The sequence below is a fragment of the Lutra lutra genome, chromosome 10 (assembly GCF_902655055.1).
Source record: "Lutra lutra chromosome 10, mLutLut1.2, whole genome shotgun sequence".
Taxonomy (NCBI): Eukaryota; Metazoa; Chordata; class Mammalia; order Carnivora; family Mustelidae; genus Lutra; species Lutra lutra.
Window position 1 is genome coordinate 9,933,623 of NC_062287.1, and position 14,656 is coordinate 9,948,278.

The 14,656-nt window shown below is 46.2% G+C and overlaps 1 protein-coding gene across 24 annotated transcripts in view; it reads left to right on the plus strand.

The window, feature by feature from the left end:
• NCAM1 (neural cell adhesion molecule 1) overlaps positions 1–14,656 on the plus strand; it is a 298,788-nt gene that overhangs the window by 191,661 nt on the left and 92,471 nt on the right. The window lies entirely within an intron of this gene.

Below are 14,656 nucleotides of genomic sequence, written 5' to 3' on the forward strand. Positions count from 1 at the left end.
ATTTATGATGATAGCACTAAGATTTCATCAGAGCAATCTTTGGTATTGGAAAGCTGGTAAACTTACCTTGATGGATACAGGTTTTCTAAAATGCTAATTTTCACTTGAAAGCTTGAATTTTATCATTGGCCGCAAATACTGCCAAGTATTTTTTTGTAAGACAACACACTCACTTCGTTTATTTCTTTTTAAGATTTATTTACTTGAAAGAGAGAGAGTGTGTGTGCACACATGCACAAGAGTGTGCATGCACAAAGGGGGGGCAGAAGAAGGGGGAGAGAGAGCATCCCAAGCAGTCTCCCCAGTGAGCACAGAGCCAACACAGGGCTCGATCCCAGGACCCAGAGATCATGACTCCAGCTGAAATCAAGAGTAGGGCGCTCAACCCACTGAGCTATCCAGCCGCCTCTCACATCATTAATGTTGAGAAAAGTCTTCCAGATACCCAAGTCCAAATAACCTTCATTTGTCTGTCAATAGTAATCTCAAGTAAAAACGACGATCCGTGAGAAATGGGGTAGTCATGCTCACAATTGAGTTGTGCGAGTGTTTTTCCTCAAGCAGCCATCACACATCAGTGTCCAGCAGGGGTGCGGTGTACCTGCTTGCCGTTTTGTACACGGAGTATTAAGATGTGTGGCCTGTTTGATTCCCCCAATATGGCAAGGCAAGCCATGTGTGTTTTGCGTTATCTTGGTCGCTTTTTAAAATGATCTCTTTAAGTTACCGTTCTACTGGCCAAATTCTGGAGTCCTCCAGGAGCCACAAATCAGGCTTTTGATTCCTTCTCAGTACTAAGTGCCTAGATGCGTTCGGTGGACAGAACATGGCTGCTGAGTGGACATGGGACGAATGAAAGTGATGAGAGCGTCTCCTATTCATTGGGTTAATTATGGTCACTCAAGGCATATTTCTGCTGAGTTGAGTGAACAGGACAAGCACCATCACCCAAAACAGTAAATGTCCTTTATTGACCTGATAGAGCAAGTTTGTATTTGGAATATGTTTTTGTATTTGGAATAAACAGCAGCATGCCATTTCTAACAATAGTCATCTCTAGAGACCTGTGCCTCCAATTGAAAACTAAAACTCGCCATCTCTTTTAATGTGAGGTGGGATTTTTTAGAGCGAGCATGGGTCTCTATTGAACAGAGTGACTTTTATTTTTCCGAATCATGTATAGAAGCCTGTGGGAACTCCGTAAGGTTAAGGCTCTCATATAATCAATGGCTTGATGTGACTTATTTGTAAAATGTAGCAGGGTAACTTTTAAAAACTTGCTTTCATGTATTTTCTCAAATGTGTAGTCAGGAATGTTGCAGTTTATAGATAGAAATTACACATAATCTATGTTTTGTATACTTAAATTTGATATATTTCTTTTATATATATATATTTTTAAGATTTTATTTATTTATTTGACAGACAGAGATCACAAGCAGGCAGAGAGGCAGGCAGAGAGAGAGGAGGAAGCAGGCTCCCTGCTGAGCAGAGAGCCCGATGCGGGACTCGATCCCAGGACCCTGAGATCATGACCTGAGCCGAAGGCAGCGGCTTAACCCACTGAGCCACCCAGGCGCCCAAATTTGATATATTTCTTAAACGTTTCTATAATAGTTAACTTCTTAGATATGTAAGGCATCAATTAGAAATACATTAACGCTTAATGATTGGGAAATATCCAATTGCAGAAACCCAGTGTCTGCTTCCAGCTTCCCCGTCCAGTGTCATACCCCTGAGCATCGCTCCCACATCTGGGCGAAACATACCTGATGCTGTGAAGAAAGCAGAACTGTCTGCAGTGTGACTTTTACAGTTAATAATTTACCTGTTCTTTCAGACTTTCTGTGTATGTAAACCTGTCTCTTACATAGAGTTGTTTTTACTGAGTGCATTTTAAGAGAGAAAATCCAGTTGACACTTTCAGTAATCGTTTTTTTTTTTAATTTTTTTATTTTTAAAGATTTTATTTGTTTATTTGACAGAGAGAGATCACAAGTAGGCAGGGGGCGGGGGAGCAGGCTCCCTGCTGAGCAGAGAGCCCGATGCGGGGCTCCACCCCAGGACCCTGGGATCATGACCTGAGCCAAAGGCAGAGGCTTTAACCCAGGCGCCCCTAGTAATCTGATTTTTAAGCTATTTTAAGTGCCGGCTAACGGTCCTCAGTTGTTAATCATCACCGCAGGGGGCTTCCTCCTTCCTCTGTGCCTGAAGCAGGCCCCCCCTGTCGTGACTAAGACCATGTAGGCAGAGCCATGAGTGCCCAGCACCTAGAGACACTGTGGTCAGCAGAAGGTTCCAGTTTGTTATTTCCGTCAGCCCCTGAGGCCACACCTGGGGACAGACTCTGCTGGGTTCCCTCAGGCAGCCTTTGAGCCCCTAGCTAAGGAACTCAGCCTTGGATGGTCTCTTACCACACTGGAGTTGACAGCACGGACGTGGTCACGGAGCTACACCGTGTTTCGGAGAATGAGATCTCGCTGCCTCTTTAGCTCCTTTGCACCCTGGCTTACCGGCTGCCCCAGTTTCCATGGGACGGTTCCAATGGCAAGACATGAAGTCTGAGGGCCCCTTTTATGGGACTCCATCTTCCTGGCACTTACAATGTCCCACATCTTGCACAGTGAGAGTGAACTTGAAACGGTAGGGTGTTGCGGGAATTATGAAAGACTCAGACACAACCAGCATTAGCGATCTACAAGGAAGAGAAACGCCAGACATTTCTTCCCCTGAGCTGGTTTAATTTTCTGCCAGTAGCAGCCAATGCAAAGCCTCAACCCCACTTGGCATTCGGAATTTTTCTGTTGGACGCTGCCCGCATTGTTGGCCGGTGGTTGCCCTAGGTGTTCATCATGAGCACTCACAGTGATTGCTTCTGCAGTTGCAGATGGCTGTCCCAGCTCCAGACAAAGAGGGTCACAGAGGGTTCTGCTTATATAGTGCGGTTTCTGGAAGGAATGCGTTCCGGATTATACCGCAAAGCACACTGGACTCTGCTGACCCAGGGAATTTTTACAAGGTTAAATCAACCATAAATTCTGTCTGGGCATTGTCTGCTTCCCAGACTGTTCCTCTAAGGGCTTTTTGAGAGTTGGGATTAAACTGTACGTTCTTAGCCATTGGAATACCCCACCCCTGTGTCTTATGTCCGGATCTGGGTCCGCTCCGTCGCTGGGACACAGGCAGAGTCCAGCGCACGAGACCGCTGAGGGGCAGGATCGGCAAATTACACTTGATCTTGGTCTACACTCACAGTCTGTGTTAGAAAATAAAAATCTATGAGAAGAGAGAGCAAGGAATTAAAATAGCTTCCAAATAGACAATTCCTTTAATTTTATAAAATGAAGATTATATACACTCTCGGGGCTTTCTTGGTCAGTTTTTAAAATGTTATTTCAAAAGGTTTTATTTCTTCAGAATGTTTAATTTCTTCCCCTTCTCCCCATAGGGCATTTTAAAGTTGGAGGACATCATGCCATAGAGTCAAAATCCTTTGTTTTTCTTGCTGTTTGTGCTAAACCCCATGCTGGTGTGGGTTCCCACTGCCAAGTGTGTGCCTGCAGAATTATCAAAAATATTTGGGCTTCCTTATCTTGACTCTGCTATCCTCTTTGCACAGCTCATTTCTAAGATTGGGCAATCTTGTAATCAGTTTAAGTCTCTTAAAAAGTGTACTTTTTAATGCATTAAAGTGCTTTTTAAACTAACATATAATGTATTATTTGTTTCGGGGGTACAGTCTGTGACTCATCAGTCTTACATAATGCACAGCATTCACCATAGCACATGCCCTCCCCGGAGTCCATCACCCAGCCACCCCATCCCCCCCACCCCCTCTACTCCAGCAACTCTCAGTTTGTTTCCTGAGACAAAGAGTCTCTTAAGGTTTGTCTCCCTCTCTGGTTTCATCCTGTTTCATTTTTCCCTTCCTTCCCCTATGGTCCTGTGTCTTGTTTCTCAAATTCCTCAAATCAGTGAGATCATATGATAATTGTCCCTCTTTGATTGACTTATATCACTTAGCATAATACCCTCTAGTTCCATCCACATTGTTGCAAATGGCAAGATTTTGTGTTTTTGGATGGCTGCATTTTATTCCATTGTATATATATACCACACCTGTATCCAATCATCTGTTGATGGACATCTAGGTTCTTTCCATAGTTTGGCTATTGTGGACATTGCTGCTATAAACATTGGGGTGCACGTGCCCCTTCGGATCCCTACATTTGTGTCTTTAGGGTAAATACCCTGTAGTGTGATTGCTGGGTCATAGGGTAGTTCTATTTTCAACATTTTGAGGAACCTCCATGCTGTTTTCCAGAGTGGTTGCACCAGCTTGCATTCCCACCAACAGTGTAGGAGGGTTCCCCTTTCTCTGCATCCTCACCAACGCCTGCCATTTTGTGACTGGTTAATTTTAGCCATTCTGACTGGTGGGAGGTGGTATCTCACTGTGGTTTTGATTTGTATTTCCTGATGCCGAGTGATGTGGAGCACTTTTTCATGTGTCTGTTGGCCATTTAGATGTCTTCTTGCAGAAATGTCTGTTCAGCATTTAGTGCATTTATCAGTAGATAAACGTCCATAAAATCTATCTACTACTGAATGCAGTGAGTAGGTTAAACTAGTAAAGAAGGTCACCAGGCTTCCCCGTTCAGCCTGAGGATGTAGCAGAAGAAACACTTACTGGTTTGGCTCACAAGCACCACCCCCCAACCTCTCTTGCTCCATCCTTCAGCAGAAACTGGAGTGTCTTGATGGTAGGCGGCTTGTGGCAGAGCCGACGGGGAGGCGGGTGGGGAGGCAAGCCTGCGGCTGGGCTCCGTAGAGGAGCTGGCCTTCTGCAGTTTCCCGTGCCAGGGCGCAGCTGGTCGCATTGTCCTTCCCCTGAATTGATCTTTCCCCTGCAACCTTGGCTTGCTTCCTGCAAACGCTGTGTCACCTGCAGGAATGTCAGGTAAACTGCCATTCGAGGTATTTCCAGAAATCAAGGGTGTTATGCTAGGAAGTCAGGATCCTCTCCGTCAAACAAACAAACAAACAAACAAGCTAGCTGTTGTGGGGTTTTGCTTCAGCGCGATCTGTGATTTTAAACTGTCATTCCTCAGGGAGGAGGAGCCGCCTGAGACGGTTGTGGTGTGTTACGAGGCAATTGCTGAAGGAAATGGGTCCAGATTCCTACTGTAATTGAGCGTTTGCAATCGGAGCTAAAAATATCAAAACACGATATTACAGCAACCGCCTGGTCTGCTTGGTTTCCAGTCATCTGAAACACATCCCTTGTTTTGTCGTTTATTTGTTAAAACACAAAATCCCGGCCCAGGCCTGATTGGCCGGTGCTGCCAATAGGAGCAGAGGCGTGTGTCTAACCAGCGGCCAGGGCTGGGGGCTCACACGGAAGCGGGGAGACTGAGGCGCTCTCCGCTAACTGCACACTCTCTTCCCACTGCCCTGTCCTGGCCCAGGAGCTACTACTGAGCCTGAAAATGTATGAATACATTTTTTTTTTCCTTTTCTAAATTACAGAGAAAGCAAGCCCATGACATCAGTCTTCCTTGAACAAATAACACAGGGGAAAAAATAGTTCCTAATGGCTTTTCAAAATCAAGATGAATGACCGGGCAGAGGTAGCCATAATGTGATGTGGAAAGAAAGAAAATGAACCTAGGGCTGTCCACATGTTTGTCTCCACCAGAAATGTTACTGGATTCGGCCCTGTTTGTTCCATTTGTTGTTACAGTCCTAGGACATCTCTGCTGGCAGCACACAAGGCCAAGGCCACGGTGAAAATTGGCTTATGAATGACTCAACATGCCACCCTAGTGGACATGGGGGTTTGAGATGGGCCTGGGCTCCTGGCCTGGGCTCCCTGGGAGAGATGCTCGTGACCTGGGCTGTGTGTGAAAGTCACCTGGACCACGAACCATTCCTCAGGCCCTCCCTGTCCCCACACACTCCGATTCTGCTGGCCGGGGGGCCGGGCCCAGGCGTCCGTACCTTCCCGCCTCCCGTGGGGCTTACTGTGAAGTTGGGGCGGAGCACCCCAGCTTGGAGGAACTTGCCTCCTGCCTCATCTGTGACCTCACACCTCTACCCACATTCTCCAGCTGGAGAGAAATCTCCTTGCCTCCCAGAAGAAAAGCCAAAGGGATTCTTGGGGATTGGAGTCAGGGATGTAATTTCCTTAGTCTGTGGCAAATCTTTATCTTTCTATAAAGTAAATACCACAAGGAGGCAGGAACACTCCGGGGAAAAAATTTTAAAAATCACTCATGCTGCCGTTTCTGTGTCAGTCCTGGCTCTTCAGCCTGGTCAGCCACGCAGACTTACTGCTTTTGTCTCCACAAGGACCTTTTTCTGACCCCCAGGAAAATAGGACGTTGCGGTTTTGACCTCTCTGGGTTTCTCTGTTGAACTGGCCCTCAGAGCCAGAAGGTGCAGAGCTGGGTCTGACGTTCTGCTCTTGGCAGAGTGTTACGGGAGGTAACTCGTCAGAGACAAGGCCCCTCCTGTCAGAGAGGTGATCTTCTGAAGGGAAGGTTGTGTCCAGTCCTGGCCCAGAGAGCCAGTCAGCAGTGTGCCCCTTGCTTGCCAGGGAGGAAGGCCATATTTTTTTTTAAAGATTTTATGTTATTTGGTAGAGAGAGAGTGGGAGAGCGCACAAGCATGGGGAGCTGCAGAGGGAGAGGGACAAGCGGGCTCCCTGCTGAGCAGGAAGCTTAACCCCCTGCTCCCCTGCTCGATCCTGGGACCCTGTGTCATGATCTGAGCCTCAGGCAGATGCTTATAACTGAGACACTCCGGCACCCTGAATTTTGAGGTATTTTGAGCATTCTGCCTGTTGTGGGCCCAAGGCTAGATGAGAAGTGAAAATCTAGAGTAAAGGGAAAGTTTTGCTCATATCCGGCAAAGATTTAAGGAAGAAAATGTCAGGGTTCAATTGCCCTAAAGTCATAAGTTTTGTTAATATGCCAGGCACCGTGCCAGCTGCTGAGGATACAGAGCTGTGCAAACCTTTGCTGACCTTGGCATCTTAGAGTCTGTGGTAGGATGGGAAAATGTGAGAAGTATTTCCAAAGAGAAGTGCAGGGTGCTTCGGGAAGAGGCATCTGCAAGACCCTCTCCTTGGTGTGTTCCCATGTGGCCACTGGACAGAGTCGTAGAGCACCCCACTGTCCCCCTGGGGCCATCGTGGACCTGATAGTGGCTTCAGTAGAGCTCAGAATCCCGGTATGCAGAGTGAATGTGGGTCCCTCCTGCGGCCGAATGGAACACTACGTCCTCCTCCCATGGAGATTGCATTGCCTTAGACCAGATGCCTCTGGTGTGTTGGATTTGCAGTGGGCGCTTAGCACCTACACTTGAATTGAGGGTGGAAAAGGAGACCCACGGCTTGTTCACTGCCAGGCAGGGCCACACGTGTCTGTCTGAGCTGAGGACAGCAGCTAAAGAAAAGGCCACTGTGAAATAACCCCTCCCCCCGTCAGCCCACCTTAGCACCCCTGGGGACCTTCCTTCCCCAAGATAGAGGGGCTCAGAAATGAGAGGGTCAGATCGACAGAGCGGTGTATGGAAGTAACTGCACAAATGTAGACTCATCGGGGGAAAGTGTAAGACAATTAGAGGTCTTGTGAGTTTGGACAGGGAGGATTTATATAGGAAAAACCAAGTCAAGAAGAGGAAATAGACCCAGACTGGAAAAGGTCTGGGAATTTACAAGTCTGCTATTGCTTTGTTTTGTTTTTATTTGTTGGCTCATTTACTTATTTATGTCCTGAAGGCCATGGAGGATAACAGATAGTCATTGGATAGAAGACCATGCTGGTTTCTCATAGAGATCAGTGCCATGGGCGTGTGTAGCACAGAGTGGAGGGAGAAGACACCAGAGGCAGGAAAGCCAGCTGCACAGTGATTCAAAGTGTCCCCACGGGAGATTATTAGGACTTGACATAGGACACTTGTTTCCTCACAAGGACAGTACCCTTTCATTTATCTGTGGTCAGCAAATAAATGCAAGTGGTCATCCTTTCTTTGCTGTTGCTCCTACAATTCCTAACATTGATAGGTTTTGGTCTTTTACCTGCCAGTAGCCTGATTATGTATTTCCTCTAAGTAGAAACAGAGAAGCGGGTTTTAAATTTTACCATCGTGGGGGGAGAAAACGTACAAAAGAGGAGAAAAACCTGAGTCAGGAGCCTGAAGATTATCAGTAGAATTAGATGTTAAGTTAGAATGATGAACAGCAATTGATGCTTTTACCTTGCTTAAAAGAGAAAGAGGAAGAAAATTAAGCAGAACCACCTCTGTCCTCTTAGAGGGGTTTGGGCAGAACCAATAGATCTCAGAAGTGCTGGTTCAGAAAATTAACTTCCAAGGGTCTTTCTAGAGCCAAGATCAGAATCTCACATGCGGTCTCTGGGCCCCGAGTAGACTCATTTACTCTCTTCTGATTGAGCCCCAGTCTCCCTACCTGTCTCACAAACAGTGGAGACCAGGAAGCACCGAGAATCACCACTTTGAGACTTGGGGTTAATTTTAGAAACGGCTCCTTAGAGAATGAAGTTTGAACCTCTGCTGCATCTGGTCAGAGCTGGGACTGGTGTAGCCTTCGTCTCTCACCCCGGACCGGACTGTTGTCTGTGTGGAGTGTCTTCCCCCATCTTCAGGAGACCATCACCCAGCACCAAGTGAATACCAGGTGGCGTCTGGTTTCGACCCACTTGAGAGCTGCCCCGGCTGCCTGAATTCCCCCGTGGTCGCTTACTCAGCTCTCGTGTGGACAAGACCACCAGGACCTACACTGCCTTCTTGCCTGCTGCTCTGTTCCCACTGCTCCTAAGTAGCAAAATGGACTGATGTATGTCCACGCCTTTTCATATTCCTCTCCTTCTCCCTGGGAGAGGTGATAGTGATCAGAAAAATAGCAAAAAGGCAGTAGCAGGAGGAAGGAGCCGGAACACAGGGCCTGGATCACAGCCGTGGTCCCGGGCTTTCAACGCCTTGCAGCTTGGTTGCGAGGGCGAGTTATGTGGAGGGAATTTGCAGATGCAGGACCCCGAGAGGCCATACAAAAACACAGTGATAGAATAAAGAGCCTCCCAGCGGGTTCTGCATATCTCCACATCAGGGCATCCGCACAGAAGAGCTGCTGTGCACTTGCAGATCAGTAGAATGGCTGTATAACCTTGGGTGGGTCACTTCAACCTTTCTGAACTTCCATTCATAAAGCAGGTGCATTGATAGAGGTTGTTTTTATACCAAAGCTTTACCAAAGGAAGGTGACAAAAAATGACTTTGTTGGGTAATGCAGGCGCCTTTCAGATCCTCAGATTCATGACCCGGAACTTTTCTAGAAGGAAATCTGGAGCTCTACCTCTGGCAAGTCATGAGACAAAAAAAAAAAGTCAATTCTATCTTACTTTATATAAACCTTACAATACGATCTCCACAGAGGCAAAAAACAAAACAAACAAAAAAAACATATAATGATTTATAGAACTTTTAAGTAAGACACAAGTTCAGCTGGGTTAGATCAGATCACAGACTTCAAAATGGCTTCTTACAGGATTCACTTACTCATTTGTCATTCTGTCAACACAAATTTAATTTCTGTCTCTTTGGAATTTGACACGCTGGGTTTTGACTTGCACTTGAAGAAGGCTGCGGTCCGGATAGCCATGCTCAGGAACATCTGGGACATGATGAGTACACGGTGTTGCTCCTGCTGTAATCAGAGGCGCCATTGGGGAACACATCCCTATCTGCATAAAGACGCCAGGACCCCGAGCTCTCCCTGTTAGTCGCTGGGTCGGATTTGCCTCCCTTCTGGAAAAGGCTCATCTTTCTAAGCTTCCTCACTTCCATTCTTGGACAAAATTCTGTGTTTCTAAGTGATTTATGAGCAGCATTACAGAGCCCCACAGTCTGGGGTGCCGTGAGGGGACCCATCTTCCAAGGCCTCCCCCCCACCACAAGCACCCTTGATCTGGTGTTGACTTTGGTCAGACAGTGGCTCAGGCCCGTTCCCCACAGGCTTCCTTGTGAGGGTGGGTGCCGGGTTACCATGGCAGCTACCGCCCACTATTTCACAGCGGCGAATGATTTTTCGTAAATGTTGTCACCAAAACCTTACTCAACGTTCAGCAGTTACTAGAAGCCTCCATTCCAAACCTCATCACTGAAGCCCAGCCCGTGGGGGGTGTGGAAGTCAAGCTAGTGGGGTGCAGGAACCTTCGGGCAGCTCCAGGCAGGGAGGCTGGGCCCCTCCAGCCTGGAGCCCCTGTTCCTTGCATTCACACCATGTGGGGAACAGCCTCTGCCCAGGGTTCACGTGACTCAAACCCCCAATGTGAATGGGACTCAGTTTTCAGCGCTCTGCCGAGTTTATAGGCAGACTTTCCTAGAACTGACCTAGTGTGACCTGTTGGCTGTGGTTTCATAATCTAGAGCGATAGGTAGGCTCTGTGTGTGTGTGTATGCGTGGTGGTGTTTTTATCCAACAGCTTGGGTTTTTCTTCTTTGAAAAGTTGAACCAGGTCTCTAGGCACTTGTTCTAGAACTTCTCTAGAAACGGTATAGATAAGTTAGAGTGTAGTGGGACCATGAAGGCAGAATTTCACAGAACCCATTTTTCCATAGCAAAAAGGAAATGGAACTGAATTCAGAGCTGTGTTTAAAATGGAGTTGGACGGGGCACCTGGGTGGCTCAGTGGGTTAAAGCCTCTACCTTCGGCTCGGGTCATGGTCCCGGGGTCCTGGGATCGAGCCCCACGTCTGGCTCTTTGCTCAGCGTCCTGTCTCTCTGCCTGCTTCTCTGCCTACTTGTGATCACTGTCTGTCAAATAAATCTTTAAAAATAAAAAAATTAAAAAAAAAATTGAATTGGACAAGTAAGGCTTCTTCCAGGTCGGGCCAGAAACACAGGTTAATCGGAATTCACCTGGAGGACTCTCTGGAACGCGTGGCTTTGTGCGGGAGATGCCCAGCACGTGGTTCATCAGTCTGCATTCTCAGAGCTGGATCTCTGTGCTCTGGTCTCTGTTTGTCTTTGGTCTCTTGTCCTTTTGCTCTGTTCACTTCCATTGCTTTTGTAAACATAGGTTTGGAATTCCAGCTCACAACTGTTCTTTGGAGCTGGACCTTGGATGATCCCACCAGGTCTCCGCAGCCTCCCAGCCAGTGGTCACCATGACTTGCCTGTCTCTGGGTTCAGGGCAGGCCCACATAACCAGTCTTATTTAAAAAAAAAAAAAAGGGAGGGATGGTGTGCGTTCTCTGAGATCGGTTTACACCCCAGGTCACTTAAGCATGTGTAATTGTAGTTAGTTGCAGTGTTGATATCCATTACCTAGTAATTAATGTACTTTCCCCTACTTCTGTTTGAGATGTGTTATTAACTTCTCAGATCTGTCCTGCTGCTCCTGGTTTAGTCTGTACACAGTGGGAAGAAATCCTGTTTCTTACCCAAAATTGCAGAGCAATTTGATCCAGTTTCTTTTGTTGAAATGCTGAGTTAATTATATTTAACCACCGAAGATAGTAAAGTTGCACGAACAGCATTTTTTAATCAATGGGAAATGTTTAGCTGTGTGAGGTGGGGAGCTGGGAATCCAGATGTGGGAGGGGGGAGGCCAGGGAGCCAATTCCACATGAAAATGTTAACTGTGTGATTAAGCATAAGCTTTTTAATGGAGTTATTACAGGATACTAAAGAGGCCTTTATTGCATCAACTTGGAAGCAGAATGTAAAAGGGCTTGTGTGGCTATTAAAGAGGAGAGCAGGGATTACCTTTCTTCCTTTCTTTTTCTCTGTTTTTTTCTTTTTCTTTTTTTCTTTTTTTTTTTTTTTTTTGGTCTTTTGTTCATCTCCAGATTGCTTTGCAGAAAAAACAACCAGCTTGGGAAGCCCAGGACAAGACTGACCTAGTTGATACCAACCATATACCAAAACAGGAACTGGGGACAGTTGTTTATATGGTTTAATGGCCAATCAGATAAACCTGTTTACCCATGCTATGATGCCAGCAGATCATTTCAACTTGCCTTTATTGGTCGAACAATTAGGGCTGAACTCTCCCCAGTGTCCAATCAGTAGTGCAGATCGGCTCCACATTAATAAGACAGACAGAAAAGCTGTCAGCATGGAAAAAGCTGGAACTTGTCTTCTTCTGCTCCCAAGGCTGTTCCTGCTCCTTCAAAAATCTATTGTTTTGAGTTTTACTTCACATAGGAGAACCGATGATTCATATTTTCACTTGTTGTTAGTTCCTTGATTTCTCCTTAGGCTCTTGGGTATAAGTAAGATGCCTATCATCTCTATGAAAACTTTGGTCTTGATCATTGTACTGTGCTGTTTCAGAGTAGGTTGGGAAATATCTCTCACAACCTTGTTTCATTAGTGTGTTTGTTTGATTGACTGTTTTTTCTAAGAGGCGTGAAATAAGAACCTTTGTCTAAGAGCCTTTCTCTGGTTTCCAAGTGTCTTCATTCCTTTATTTTTTCTGTAGATCAAAAGCTTTTTTTTTCCCCTAGAAAAAAATTTTTTACATGTTTGTGGTGATTTTCAAAGCGTTTGAATGTTTGCCATCTCTTTGGGAACTCAGAGCTGCCCGAAACTGGGGAGGGCCTTATTTGCTAACATTGTCCCTCCCTGGGATAGAAGGCTGTGGTCAGAAAGACTCAGGGCTTCATGGCCAATGGAAGGGAAAGGCACCAGACCTCACACCGGTTCCATAGCCCCAAGTCCCTTCCTTCTCCCAGTGAGGCTCATAGCAGTTTGCTCTCAGGTTTGTTTTGGTCAAACAACTTCTTCCTGATATTAAAAATTCTACCCACTCTCAAAACAGGATTGCTGTCCTTTGACCATGCCCATTCTCTCTGTTTTTCTCTGACAACAGTGTGCGCTGTGTAACATGTGTAACAATGAGTGAGCAGAAATAAAGCCGCAGGAAAATTGGTGGGGAGACAGGACAGATGATGTCCTTCTTACTTCACAGCTAGGACCCTCCTACCCCCACAAATTGTAATGCAAGTTTGTTCCATAGAGATATTTCACAAGTGTTGTTGAACCAAATGTCTAATACTTCTTTCAACTTAAAGGATGAAATCAAAGTGGTACACTGCCCAGATGTTAAGATGTTATAAATATGCAACCTTATGTTCTATTATTTGAAAAAATATCCGAGGACCAAAATAACGTGAAGAGTCATTTTGAGGAATTAATCTTGCTGGGGAGGGGCGGGGCAGTGCAGGAAGGAGAAAGTGATTTTTGTTCTTGTTGTTGTTCGTTTCGCTTTATTTTGCTCTGTCTTACCTCGTCCTCTGTCAGCTGCATCTTTGGGTTTTATTCTTAGGCCTCCCTATCTATTTGCTTATAAAAAAGAGACACTAAGAAAACTAAGGGCAAAAAGAAGGCATTTTTCTTTCATACTACATTGGATAGACATTGGAAGTCATGAATCAGAGCTCCCTTGGGTGGAAAAAAAATCAGTTAGCTTGTCTTCCAACACTGCTAAAAGCTAATTGCATTAAAACAATTACTTCTGCTGTAAATAAGGGCCAGGTAATCTGAGCCGATGGTGTTGTATTGTGTTTGTGCTTAGAAAATCTGCATGGTATAATTAAAAGTAAAATACAGTGACTTGATTTTGAGATGCCTTGCTTTCAGGGTTTAAGAGAGAAGCAGGAGAGGGACAAGGGAGGCGATTTAATGGATGCTGGTGGCCCCACGTGACATAAGCTAGGTAGGACACTTGCTTTGTTCGTGTCCTCTCATGTAATCCCCACTACAAACCTGTCAGGCTGATACTGCATTCTCCACTTTACAGAGGAGGAGACAAATGTTCAGAGAGGTTAAGCAGTGTGCCCCGAAGCACACAGCTCTTAAGTGGCCGAGTCACAATTGGAGCTCAGGTCTCTGTTGCTGCAAAGACCATGTTTCATGGTGTATCCTAACTCCCTCCCCACTGCTCCCCCACCCCCGCCTCCTCAGAACCATCACTGTCATGGTTTCCCAAAGGAGAGTTCTAGAAGGCATGTAGCTTGAAATGCATCTTAAGAAGGACTTGCCCTCCCAGAGCTGATAGTGTGTTGGAGTTAATGATCAGCTACTGTCCAATTAGATAACCGTATCCTTCATACATGTTCCAGGTTGGATTGTGTCTCTTCTACAATTCATTTGTTGGGAGTCCTAATCCCCACTACCTCTGAATGTGACCTTACTTGGAAATAGGGTCATATAGATGTAATTAGTTAAGAGGAGATCATACTGGTGTAGAGTGGCTCCCTGACCCAGTATGACGGCTGTCCTTACACGAGGGGCAGGTCTGGAGACAGACACAGGGAGAAAGCCTTGCGGAGGCCGGAGTTGCATTGCCACGAGCCAAGGAAGTACCAGATGCCAGCAGAGGGGCCTGGAACAGACCTTTCTCTGGCACCTGCAGAGGGAGCATGGCGGTGCCAACCCCTTGATCTTGGACTTGTGGCCTCCAGAACTATGAGACAAGGGATTTGTGTTGTGTCCGCCACTCCTTTTGTGGTCCTTTGTCCGGGTAGCATTAGCGAACTCATATAACACATCTCGTCTTTTACTTCTGTTTTGTCCTTAGTCCCATCCCCATGAGTCCAGGCTGGGCTGCCGGAACTCCTGAGCTGC